At 37.8% G+C, this 13,168-nt stretch overlaps 1 long non-coding RNA gene across 2 annotated transcripts; it reads left to right on the top strand.

Moving 5' to 3' along the window:
• Positions 1-324: 324 nt before the first annotated feature.
• On the top strand, positions 325-12,763 carry LOC132024819 (uncharacterized). 2 transcript variants are annotated; one of them, XR_009406315.1, is made up of 4 exons: positions 325-480; positions 1,417-1,877; positions 6,903-7,236; positions 12,599-12,763. It is a non-coding gene; the product is annotated as an uncharacterized LOC132024819 (long non-coding RNA). The 2 variants fall into 2 exon arrangements; XR_009406317.1 differs by lacking the exons at positions 6,903-7,236; positions 12,599-12,763 and having other exon boundaries at positions 1,417-2,593.
• Positions 12,764-13,168: the final 405 nt, after the last annotated feature.

The raw sequence follows: 13,168 nt of genomic DNA on the forward strand, positions 1-13,168 counted from the left end.
TCCCCACCCCAGGCATAAACAGAAATGATGTGCGAATGAGTCACGCAGGCAAGTGAACGTGTTGCGATGTCCTAAGTCCAAGGGCTGGAGTCAGTCCCTGCCCTGGTGCTGCTGTTACTCTTAGCTCAGCTGGAGCAAGCGGCAATCGCAAGCCCAGCAGCAGCAGGGGGGTGGATAGACCGTAGCACAATGAATGCAGTGGGGTTTTTGCAATGACATCATCCCTCTGTCCGAAAGGCCCCAATAGCCATGCTCAGGAGCCGTGCATTCTGGGAATCGTAGTCTTCTAAAGGCTTGGTGGGACACCGAGGCCACCGCGGGAACTACAATGCCCAAAATGCGCCAAGATCAGACGCGCCCAGAGTGGGCCAAAGAAGCGAAGGGGTCTCGGGCGCCATGTTAGGAGTACCGGGAACAGTCCGCGGAGCCTGGCCGAGGTTTTAGGCAGCGCGCGAGCCGAATGGTGGTGCGGTGGGGACGGTGAGGTGGAGCATAAACGGGTTGGAGAGCCTAGGGCCCAAACATGGGGACCCGGGAGCGGACGCGGCAACTGGGGACAAATTGTAGGGTGGGTCCGGCTGGAGGCAGTATCCAGAGGCCCACTGGGCCTCGGCCTTAAGGTCCAGCAGGTTGTATAGACACCCTATCCGTTCTCGTCCTTTTTCTTATTAAGGGATTGAGGGAATCTGTTTACTTCTGAGCCCAGAGCATCACTTAGGCTGACTAATAGGATCCTCGGAAGCGTTGGCGTCTTGTTTGGGCTGCGGGGACCCTGGACGGCGACCCTTCTCACTTCGGTCTGAAAAGCCAGCTTCCACCCACGGAGTTGGGTTATTCCTCCTATTTTTTTTTTTTTTTAATCTTTTTGTCACTTATATTCCAGCCTTCCTTACCCCTCCGCAAGGTTTCGTACCCTCACTGGTTTTTCATAAAGGAATGATTTGCCAGAAGGGTCCAAAGAAATCAGTGTTGACACGAGTAACTAAGCTGGAAGGGGACGGTGCTGTGGCGCCCGGGTTAAGAAAAGATTAAGAGAGGTCTAAGGGAGTATCTCCCGGTTTAAAATGCCAGGGATATTATTGACGATAGCCCTATGGACAGCTGGCGGTCGGTTTCGAAGTAACGTGGGGTCTTGGATAAACTTAAGAGTGTATGCTAAAATATTGAGAAGATAGGATGTTCATTAGCATGGACCACCAACTTACTTTAAAAATAAAGTTAGTGTTAAAAAAAAATAAAAATAGAGTTAATGTTAATTTGTGGTACTCCATATATACGATTACCTTAAGTAATTTTTTTTAACTAACTGAAACCAGAGTCCCTGGTCTTCAAGTTACCTTGAACAGTATCAAATGAACTGTATTTTTTTTTCCAATTGTGTTACTAAAACAATGCTGTGTGTTTGTTCTTTTTCAGAGTCTGTCTACACTATGAAAGATGGAAAATTTCTTCCTGAGGGTGTCTGAAGGGTTAAAAATACGATACATATTTTGTTTTTCTCCACCGTTATTCGGAAAACAAAATTATTAACTTGTTACTTTGGGTCATTAAGGATATGCCTTTCGTCTCTCTGTTAGTAGTTAGTAATATTACAGCTGATGGATGGATTCTCCTATCTGGAGAAGCTAGGCAGAGTGATTAAAAATAATAAAACATGGTAGAAATAGTCTTTCAGATGTATACAAATGATAACTACAAAAACTTAGAAGAATCATCTTCTGTCCTGTTTCTGGGAACAAGTCACAAGATGAAAGGCTTTGTTTCATTTTTAACAGAGGTAACATGTGTTAGTCTCATTTATCTGTGCAGTACAACAATGGGAAAGGCTCATACAAATATTCTCTTATTCAGAACCACCTTCTTTTCAAATAATCATGGTAAGTATAGGAAAGGGAATGAAATGTTTGCTGTTTTCTTTCAGACCTTCAGTATAACTGTAGAAGTGTTTTGCATTTAACAGAGAGAAAACAGTGGACAGCTTTGCATTTAGCTTAGTTTCAAACTCTTTTTTAATTATTTTTAGGGATTGGTGGTTCACTGGTATGTCTTGTTTTACAAATCTGTAGTGAATCTTGTTCATGGTGTAAAATATTTCTTTATATAAGCAGTAACCTGCATCTGATTACCTGTGGAAGACAGATTTTTGGGAGTGAGGGCAGATTGCTTACAAATCTCGTAGGTGAGAAACTAGACCTATATAATGCAGTGATTTCTATAATTTATAATTTGTCATATGTTTGGGTAGTTTGGAGTTATTCCAGGCTTATATCCAGTGGACATCTAATTAATGAAATAAAACATCTAATTTTTTTTTTAAAGTTCAGTGATTTAACCTTTAACCTTTAGGGCAGAAATTGTGCATTCTTCCTTAGAAATTTTATTTACCAAGTTAATATTTAAGGAGTTGGTGATACCAGCTTCTAAAAGAATAACCTTAGTGTCCCAGAGAAAACACTGGGTTAGGAAAACTGAAAAGTGGGATTAAGAATGCCTTTAGGGTATAAAGCAATTTACGTTCTTTTCATCTAAGAAAAGAATTAGGGTGTTGGTTTGTATTACAATTATAGGTAGCTCATTAAAGTGTATTGAGTCATTTGCTCTTCCAGCAATTTTTTCAACAGTGTTGTGTCGGGATCACCTCTAAAAATATTTAACTATCGTTCACTCATCCCAGTTGAATTATTCTGCCAGGTTGGGACAATTTATTCTCTATTTTCAAAACTGAGTGAATGTACAGGGGTAGGGTACAGTTGTCCTCTACATCCTGTATTTGTGTTTATTGTGGTGGATTACACTAATAACAAAAGTTTAGGCAAAGATTTTAGTTTCACAACTAATTATACCCACAAATGAATTCTGAAAATGTATAGATGAGGAAATGATTTGTACATCAGTTTGTACATTGGTGAGGAGGTGGGAGAGATTTCAGTTTAGCCTTATGAGTACTGTGATATCTGACTTACTAGATATTTCTGAGACTGAGAGTTTAGCATAATACCAAGAAAGTCGTGATAAGAGACACCTACCCAAGTAAGAGCTCATGCTATCACAAGATTATGGTAAAGCTATTCAAAAATGTAAAAGAATCAAGTACCTAGAAGCAATAAGGTACTAGGATTTTCTGAAAATACTTTTTTTTTTAACTCCTCTTCTTGCCCTGAATCCTAAATTTTTTAAATTATTGATGTTATCTTAGTATTCTTGATATTTAGGTAAATGATATGCAGTGGAGCGTCTTTTTAGCCCCAAATCCTTTGATTTCAGTACTGAATTTGTCTGTGGTCTCTGCTTTGAAAATCCTTTAACATTATGTCATGTATGTCTGCTAAAGAAAAAATACAAGATCCAAGAGGACAAGCATTTGAAATGATTAAAGCAGCCCTATCATTCAGGCCCTTAATGGATCCATCTTTAGAGGACCGGAGCCCTCTTGGATGTGGAATATGAAGACTGACTTTAGTATTTTGAGGAATGTTGGCCTGGATTCTGCTGCTTCAGTTTGAAATCTAAAGTGGCTTGCTCAGTTTCACAGCCATTCATAATCTTCTAAGCCTCATTGATAATAGCAGCCTCTGTAAGGATGTTAGTAAAGATTAAACAAAATAATCTATGTAAAGCACTTAGCAAAGGACTTTGAAACATGTAAATTGTGGATTTTTTTTTAACAGTTGGGTAGACTACTTTTTTATTGGCTGTTTTTAAAAATTAGCCACAGAGTAGTTAGAGCCCCAAGGACAAGGATTAATTTAGATATATTCTTCCAACAGTTAAGTCAAATTTGTGTGACCAAGTTCCTAACAAAATACAGTTCCATTTCTTCCTTTCATATGGTGATACAGGGCTACAATCTTTTTCAGCCCATACTACTAAAGTTAATGTAAAATGCCTGTTACTGAGTTATGTTCCTAAGAGATGATAGTTGTGCTTGAGTGACTAAAAAGTTTAAAAAATTTAAAGTTTAAATTAAAAGTTAAGGACACCTGGGTGGCTCAGTGGGTTAAGCCGCTGCCTTCGGCTCAGGTCATGATCTCAGGGTCCTGGGATCGAGTCCCGCATTGGGCTCTCTGCTCCACGGGGAGCCTGCTTCCTCCTCTCTCTCTGCCTGCCTCTCTGCCTACTTGTGATCTCTCTCTGTCAAATAAATAAATAAAATCTTTAAAAAAAAAATTAAAAGTTTAAAAAATTACATAGTAACAATTTCATTGTTAAACACTTGTATACATTTGTAGCTTGAAGAAGTCCCAAGTCAATTATGAAAATCAGGTTCTGTCTTCATTGAGAATCACTGTATTGTATTCCCTTAAAGAAAATGATTTGCTGACTTATGAAAAATGTTAGAATTGTTTCATATCTTAAAGTTCTAAAGTAATGCTTTTTCTATTCCAAGCTATGAAATTTGAGAGAACAGCTCTATTGTCTGCCCTTTTGTATCTCTTTTCCAAAATAGAATTAATTTTTTTACCTATCAGAAATGAAATGTCAGTAACCCAAAGGTGATATAGACCCAGTAGTTAAATTAAAAATTACTCTAACCTGATCAGAGTTGAGACAAGCAAACTTAAAGGGGAAGAAAACATTTTTACCAAAAGGTATCTTTTCAGACTCCCCTTAGATTAAGTTAGATATTTTCTAGTGTACATTCTTAGTAGTGAAAACAAATAAGCATGAGGTGCAGAGTTTAGCAATTGGACTTTCTCTAGGGGAGATCTTCACTCATTCTGCAAACTTTAATCCTTATTTTCCACTTTGACTTAATATTCAGGAAACTAAAATGTATGTTTTCTAGTCTTAGTTGATGCATTGTGTTTGTAACAAATTGGCATAATTTTAGCTGCTGGATTTTATAGGCCACTGAAGGTAAATGCAGTAAATATCCCCAGGTCAGCATTTAAAATATAAATGTCCATAGTTAATGATTAACCCGAAAAATGAGCCCTGTTTATCCTATGATTCTGTTTTTTTAATTTTTAATAGAGTAATAATGTTATTTGCAGTTAACTTTTATGTTACCACTTCTGCAACTGCTTTATTTCATCCTGTGTTTGGGTAATTGTAGCACTAGAAGGTATTTCTTTGTAAGAGTTTAAGTATGTGAAGATGAATTTAATCAAATATAAATGTTTACAAATATAAAGCCTTTTAAGGAAACTGCAGAGATGTGCAGTTGTAAGCAGTTATGCAAGTGGGCATGTACTTAAAATTCTTAACTTGATATAGAGGCTTTTGAGGATGCTGTGTGGATTTGAACTTGATATAAAGGGTTAATCCTCAATGAGTTGTATCTTAAAACCTTTTAGGGGGCACCTGGGTGGCTCAGTGGGTTAAAGCCTCTGCCTTCGGCTTGGGTCATGATCCCAAGTCCTGGGATCGAGCCCCGAGTCGGGCTCTCTGCTCAGCCTTCCTCTCTCTCTGCCTGCCTCTCTGCCTATTTGTCATCTCTGCCTGTCAAATAAGTAAATAAAATCTTAAAAAAAAAAAACCTTTTAGGAAATGTTCATCAGTTACCCCCCTTAACACCTTAACAGTCCTGATTTGATGAATTTAGCACATAGGTGTTTATCAAATTGAGTAGCTTGGGGACTTGTTTGAGCTACTTCACCACCAGAAGATAAAAATTAGCAGCTATAATCTTTGATATAACCTAAGTGACAATTTTTTTCAACACATTGAGCAAAAAACCTCAGATTTCCTCCTTCCTTATTATCCTCTTGCTGTAGACTTTTAGTCATTAGTATGGTATCAAGTGGGATCTTATAGTTTCTATGTAATTGTCCCCATCGAACTGGCTGTTGTTTATTCTCTTAGTCAATGTCAGTATATTTAGAGTGACTTTGTGTCTCAGTATTTTATATACAAGACAAAAATAGAGAAAAGCTTTAATTTTTTAAAGTTTTGACACAGGATGAAATAAAGCAGTTGCAGAAGTGGTAACATAAAAGTTAACTGCAAATAACATTGACATACTTAGTAGAGCACTTACATTGTGATTAAATAGCATCTTACGTAAGTGTAGTGATAAATAACCTTTACCAGTCTTCTGCTATTTCTGTGGAATACTTGAGTAATAATAGTATGGTGCATTTACTCTGTTTCAACAATTGTGAATGTGGTGAAAGTTAAGTGCTAATTTTTGGTAATGAATTTTACGTTTATCACCTTTTGCATTTGACAGTCTCAATGCAAGAATGTTCATTCCAGGTTTGCTTTGTTTACTCTTTGTGTATTTAATGCTGGGCATTATGCTTGTTTCAAGTTTCAGCTCCATGACCCGTTTTCAATATTCATGTTTGTGTGTCTTTCCAAAATTGTTTGCTTCTTTGTTTCCTGCTGGTCCTGAGATAGTTTATGAGCAGTTTTTGTTGCTTTTCATGTTGCTATGTAGTCGCCTAAAATGGGTTGCTGGATTTTCTCATTTTCCAGATAAACTCAACTCTTCTCTTTCACATTGCTGGGACCTGTTTGGCATTTGTTGGGAGTTCTGGGTTGCTTGTAATGGAAAAGTTGAAAAATTGAGTACGAAGATGCCAGATTTCAGGGGCTTGGGAGTGAATGAATGGGAGTGGGGCAAAAAGTAGGTACTGAGTTTAGATAACTTTTATAAAGTTTGGCTGTGGAAGAGGCAAGAAATAATGGGAAATAACAAGAGGGTATGTGGGAACAAAAGAGGGTTTTTACTTAAATCTTCCTATTTAGAGGCCAAAATCACACTCTTACTTCAGAGCAGCTTGATCATTTCTCAAAGGAATTAAGACTTAGAATTCTGTGATGCCCCAAATTAGGCGAGGGGAAAAGTGGAAGAGCTCTGAAGTACTTAGGTAATTTTTTCTATGAATGTTCCAAACTTTACATTTGATTATATTTCCTTTCCATTCTGATCCTGTTCCTGTTTGTGTTCCTTCTAGGCTTTTGTGGCTGCCTATTTAACCAAACTTCTGCTGGAAGAATAGTGCATTTTTATGACCATTCCAGAAAAGCATAGCAATGACCAAGGGCCTAGGTTTCCTTTGAGAAATTACTGGTCCTAAAAGGGTGGTGTTTGCCCTTTATACCAATATCATCAATAGTTACCAACCAAACCTGCCTGGGATCCTCACAACCACTATTAGAGAAAACTACTCATTTGACCAGGAGATTAAACTTGAACAAAACTTGTCTGTTCTTGCCTGGCTATGATTACCAAGACACATTACCTCGAGAAGTCTGAGAAGGATTCTTTCAATGACTTCTGTGAGAAAGGTATGATTGTAGAAACATTCAAAAATGCATAAGAGGAAAAGTAACCTCTTACAGCTATAGAACCCTCAATAAAAAGTGGAAAATCCAGTTCTGACAGTTACGATTTTCCATTGCTTGAATTCACTGTCATTAGCTAACAATTTAAATGAGTTGCTGTTTCCCTCCAGAGGTTTAACTGGCAAAATAAATCGAAAGACATCAGCAAAAGAAGGGAATAGCTAAGACAGGTAAGGATTTAGATAATAAAAAAATATCAAAGGAAATAGGTTATTACTAGGTCCTGACACTGACTGACTGTGTCCAAATGTGATTTTATTTACTTTGATGAGTTAGGCACCAGAAGAAATAACTTAATATTTCTAAGAAAAGACACTTGTGGCTACCAATTGAATTACTCTCTGTTACAAGTTACATTTTGAACTACAATGCATTGTGCAAGGCTCTACACCCAACATGACTCCCCAGGTTAGCTAACACTTGATACATCAAGCTAATAACCTATTTCTGACGAATGTAAGCCTATGCAGCACTCTTCTACCACTTCCAACTGAAGGGAGAGAAAGGCATGAAAACATATTTACTGTAATGATTTATGGGACCAAAGTTCTATCCAGATTCAGAAACCTCTGGTACTCCTGCTTACTATCAAGTTAATGCAAGTAATTATTATTAATATTAAGAATACCTACCTGCTCAGTAGTCTTAAGATAGAAGGTAGACATTACATAGGCTGTTCATTTATGTGCCTGAATCCATTCTGGTTTTCAGTAAACTAAGTAGCAACTTGAAACCCATTGTACCTTGAGATAACCCTAAACTTCTGAAATATACCTTGGTATATGTTGAATTCACTTAAAATGCACTTAATACGGCACTTGAGTGGTTCAGTTGGTTAAATATTTGCCTTTGGCATGGGTTGTGATCCCAGGGTACTGGGAGCAAGTCCCATGTTGGGTTCCCTGCTCAGGGAGCCTGCTTCTCCTCATCCTCCCTGCTGGTGCTTTCTCTCTCACTATCACTGTCGCTCTCAAATAAACTCTTGACCTAAAACAAAACAAAACAAAAAAGCCAGATGGATTTAATAGTTCACAGGTAACTGAAAAGTAACTTTTCCAGTACTACTGGCCAGAATATGCTGTTAAAATACTTATGAATTAGTTGAGATCAAAGAACTACAGCCTATTTGTGTATATAGAAATTATATATAATGTATAATATGAGTATGTCATATGTATAAAAAACTATACCATATATATATATATATATATATATATATATATCCTGATGCAAGACTTGATCCCAGCCTGTGCTGTTGTGTGTGTGTGTCTTGCATCAGGCTCCCTGCTAGGCAGGGAGTCCGCTTCTCCCTCTACCCCTCCTGCCTGCTCAAGACCTCTCTCGAGCTCTTGCCCTCTCAAATTAAAAAAACCTTAAAAAAGATTGACAAGGAGGGGCGCCTGGGTGGCTCAGTGGGTTAAGCGGCTGCCTTCGGCTCAGGTCATGATCTTGGGGTCCTGGGATCAAGTCCCGCATCGGGCTCTCTGCTCAGTGGGGAGCCTGCTTCCTTCTATCTCCCTCTCTGCCTGCCTCTCCGTCTGCTTGTGATCTCTCTCTGTCAAATAAATAAATAGAATCTTAAAAAAAAAAGAAAAAAGATTAACAAGGAAGTATTACCTAAAAACCATTTTCAGAGTTTGGTCTGCCAATATCTGAAGTGACTTCAGGTTTTATGTCCCACTTGAATGTTAGTCAAAAAAATTCCAAAGGCATAGCTTGAAATACTGTGAACTCAGGCCTGAGTTCTGGATTCTGGTCTGATAATTAGTAACTAAGGTGTCAGCCTAGGCAAATTAACTTTGAATCTGGGGGGTTTTGGTTTTTTTTGTTGTTGTTGTTGTTGTTTAAGATTTTATTTATTTGAGAGCACAAGCCCGGGAAGAGGGAAAAGCAGACTCCCTGCTGAGAGGGAACCCCTCCCCCAAAACCTCAGGGCTGGATCCCAGGACCCCAGGGTTATGACCTGAGCCGAAGGCAGACACTTAACTGAGCCACCCAGGCACTCCCTGAACCTGTTTATGTTTTAAATGTGGTAGCATTTAACAACATCAAATACATGGTTTTCTGTGATATTCTGTGGTTTGATGTACAGGCTTCCAGCATCAGAATCTGAGATACACACAAAAAATGCAGATTCTGGCCTACATACACTGCTTAAAAATCTGAGATCGGAGATCTTCATTTTTTTTTTTTTAAGAATATTTATTTTAGATGAGGGGAGGGGCAGAGGGAGAAGGAGAGAGTCTTAAGCAGACCCCTGAGTTCAAGACCTGAGCTAACACCAAGAGCTGGATGCATAACTGATTGTGCCACTTAGGTGTCCCTGGGGACCTGGATTTTAAATAAATTCATCAGATGATTTCTCTACCTGATCTTACTTGAAAGCACAAAGTGAAATAATTTGCCAGTTACTTCTAAGAGTGGGTCCCTCTTTTTTTTTTTTTTTTTAAGACTCTTTATTTGACAGAGATCACAAGCAGACAGTGAGGGGGAAAGCAGGCTCCCCACTGAGCAGAGAACCTGATGCAGGGCTTGATCCCAGAACCCTGACATGACCTGAGCCAAAGGCAGAGGCTCAACCCACTGAGCTACCCAGGAGCCCCAGGCCCCCTCTTGTTTTGTGTTCCTAACTCCTCTTTCCTTCATGCTCAATAGCTGTTATTCCAAGACACAGATGCCAAGATTTTAAAAGTACTTCTGCATACATATATTCAGTGAAAAATCAAACTCAACCACTTGGACAAGTATTGCTTAATTAAGGTGTGTAATACAGAGAAATAAATTATATCTTCATCTAAAGCATTTGACAAATTAAGCCCTATAGTACTCTATTATAGACATTCAAAGTATCAATATTTGGGGACAGAGTTTCAATCCTAAATCAGTTTCTTTGATTCTGTAAGTATGTATTAATTACCAAGTTAAATGCCCTAGAGATACAAAAGATGACTACGACCCTCTAAACATTAGAGTCTTGATGTTTTTAATGTTACAGACCCCTTGTCAAGGTAGTTAAATCCATGGGCCACTTTTCCAAAAAAAAAGTGTTTTAAGGTATAAAGTACAGTATATCTGATTACAAAAGGAGCCAGTGATAATGAAATAGTTACCAAAAATTTTATATAGAAATTTATATGTTTTATTAACTCATTAACAAGATTTAACAGTAGCTCTCATCTGTAATTTCAACAGTGGTGAACATAAATGATATTTCAAGTTGTTTGCAGGAATTATATGAAAACATAGTTCAACTGAACTATAAAAAATTATTTCTTCCTACTGTGAATCTGTGGCCTGTGTTCAAATTTTATTAGGAGTTACTGAAGATAGAGATGCAGTTTTTCCCATCTAAATTCATGGACACACTGAAAATTCTATTAAGAACCCTGGTTGGGGACACCTGGGTGGCTCAGTGGGTTAGAGCCTCTGCCTTTGGCTCGTCATGATGCAGGGTGCTGGGATCGAGCCCCACATCGGGCTCTCTGCTAGGCAAGGAGCCTGCTTCCCTGCCTCTCTCTTCCTCTCTGCCTACTTGTGATCTCTCTCTCTGTCAAATAAATAAATAAAATCTTTAAAAAAAAAATCTCCCTCATCTTAAAACAAAAAACAATAATAAAAGAACCCTGGTTAAACTGTTTAGTAATAGGAACTTTTTCATGTATCCAGGGCCTAAGTAAGATCTATGTAGGCACTGAAAAACTTGTGATGCCTCCTTACCTCATAAAATTCAAAATAAAAATACTTACACCACAAAGTAGATTTAAAGAAGTTCTGTTTCTCCTGGTAAAGACTCTCATGCTTTTTAGAAAGTCCTAAGTTATATCTGAAGAAGTACTAAAGTACTCCATTTGTTTTATGTGGATGAACAGGAGAGGCTGCAGTTGTGTGAAAGTATGGGTTTAGTATCTAAGATTGTATCTACTACACTTGGTATATAGAAAGGGCTCAATAGCAGTAAAATAAAGTGAAAGATCTTTTCCATAAGGGGTTGGCACAGTTTGGGAGAACATTAAGGTATAACAAGTGTGGCATACTGTAATAGGGACCAGATAGATGCTCATTTCTCTATAAATGAACAGCTTAGAGGGGTTGTTTGTAACCCAAGTGATCTCACTTGTAGATAAATTGAGTTGTGCTACTATCCTCAAGTGATCCTACTAGTGTGTAAGCTCCATGCGGGTAGGATTTTTGTTTTATTCATTGTATTTCCAAAAATTGGGGAAATTGCCTGCCACACTCAACTAATCTGCTCACCTGATCAGCCTCAGATTGTGTACTTCCATTTGTCTAGATGCTGCTGAAACATTTAAGCATTAACCTACCACAAACTAGAAATTAAAAATAGCTCTTCCTTAGACATTCAGTAAGTGAATAAAGAGAGATATTTTCTCAGCAGAAAGCTAATAAATGCTGTGGTAAGTACAAGTTTACCTACCATTTCCATTCAGCACTCCAAGAGGATAGGAATTGCCATTTTAAAATTAAGACACTGCCCAGAGTTATTCATTAACTAGTAGAGGACTTGGAAAACAATATGCAGTCAGTTTCCAGACCGAAGTATCTTCTCTCCCACTTGGCCAAGACACAAAGGTGGTCTTAACCCCCCACATTTCACAAAGAGGAAGAATCATGTGAAACAGAACGGGTAGCAAAACAAGTTTTATAGCTATTTAAGCACATCTTTAAAAGTTCTTATTTAGAAATATATTTTTTAAACTAAATACAGATCGTATACTCTATGCTGAAGTCATTTTTCTACCCTCCAAGAAAAGCATTGAACGTTTCAGAGGTTTGTGTTGGTACTTTACAGGTAACGGAGTTTTCCAAATTCCTATTCTTCCCACCTAACATGGGTGGGTATGTTTTCACATAGCTTGTTTAGAAGGCAGTAAAACAGTTTAGACAAAAGCATCATTGTTTGGACTAAGAAAAAGTGAAGAGTGACTCCAAAGTCCTTTTGAGTCACACAGGAAGAACAAGACCAATATCTAAATTAGCATGTGATACAGAAGCAACCATGTTGGTCAATCCCTAACTTGAAGAAGTTAAACAGGACTTCATGTTTTAGATGAAGAAAGTGAATAGCTGGGAAATAAAACCTGGCCTGACCTGTATTAATGTGAAGCCATTTATAGGTTTTACCATTGTTACTAGGCATGAACATATATTGACTTCACTGCAGAAGTACTGACCACAGTGTGCTGCCCTGGACCCTGCTGCAGACGTTTCATAACATGGTGTATGGACCTTACTGCCATTCTATGTTTTTAATTTATTAAAAAGATTTTATTTATTTATTTGACAGATCACAAGTAGGCAGAAGGAGAGGAAGAAACAGGCTCCCCACTGAGCAGAGAGCCTGATGTGGGACTCGATCCCAAGACCCTGAGATCATGACCTGAGCTGAAGGCAGATGCTTAACCAACTGAGCCACCCAGGTGCCCTCAAGCATCCTTTTAAACTTGTAGTACTTGTATGGGTCACGTGACAGTTTATATCTTGAAAATAATTATAAATATTTATAAATATAAAATAATTATAAATATAATATAATTATATTATATTTATATTATAAAATATAAATAATTATAAATATAAACTGCATCATTTATTGACTTGGAAAGGGTAAAATCAGTGACTAGTTGTAGGCCAATGGGGGATTAGAAACTCACCTTTAATATTCACAGTGCTCCTTCAAAGCTAATTAAAATGTCTAGGGAACAGCTTGATTCTATCTTCTAACTCTCTTTCCCTTTTATTTTTTTATTTTTTAGCAACTTCAACAACCTTAGTCTTTTCATGCAAATAAGCATTGTCTCCTTTCCTTTTAACACAACACTGCAAAACGACTAGCTCATAAACCATTCAGACGTTA

This window comes from Mustela nigripes, chromosome 1, assembly GCF_022355385.1.
Source record: "Mustela nigripes isolate SB6536 chromosome 1, MUSNIG.SB6536, whole genome shotgun sequence".
Lineage (NCBI taxonomy): Eukaryota > Metazoa > Chordata > Mammalia > Carnivora > Mustelidae > Mustela > Mustela nigripes.